General features: G+C 33.9%; 1 non-coding gene across 1 annotated transcript in view; it reads left to right on the forward strand.

Annotated features, from left to right (window-relative positions):
• Positions 1 to 365: 365 nt before the first annotated feature.
• Positions 366 to 386, forward strand: part of Trnal-aag — an 82-nt gene continuing 61 nt past the window's right edge. Inside the window, exon 1 of the tRNA in view lies at positions 366 to 386. This exon is cut by the window's right edge and continues 61 nt beyond it. This is a non-coding gene — a tRNA (tRNA-Leu).

Here is a 386-nt window from a genome sequence, read left to right on the forward strand (position 1 = left end):
TATATGAAAATTTTACTGATCAATAGTTTCTATTAATTTTTTTTACTTATTATTTTTTTAAATTACTATCACAAATACACTACCAATAAATAAATGAAGTTAATCCTGTCCCCATAATAATGTTATCGAGTTTTTGCAAAGGCCAACTGGTGACGATGCATTTGCCACACTTTCAAGAAGCTATTTTTTTCCTTTACTATAAGAAATTCTTGCAGTAATCCTGCGAAGGGCTATTCCTGTCACCGTAATAATGCTATCGAGTATCTACGAAGATCAATGAGCGACGGTATGTGTCATACCACAATTTTGCGAAGCGCTAATTTACCCATGTTTATTATTATCACAAATGCTTATCATATTCAGCAGGTAGCGTGGCCGAGCGGTCT

This window comes from Penaeus monodon, unplaced genomic scaffold (genome assembly GCF_015228065.2).
Source record: "Penaeus monodon isolate SGIC_2016 unplaced genomic scaffold, NSTDA_Pmon_1 PmonScaffold_59, whole genome shotgun sequence".
Lineage (NCBI taxonomy): Eukaryota > Metazoa > Arthropoda > Malacostraca > Decapoda > Penaeidae > Penaeus > Penaeus monodon.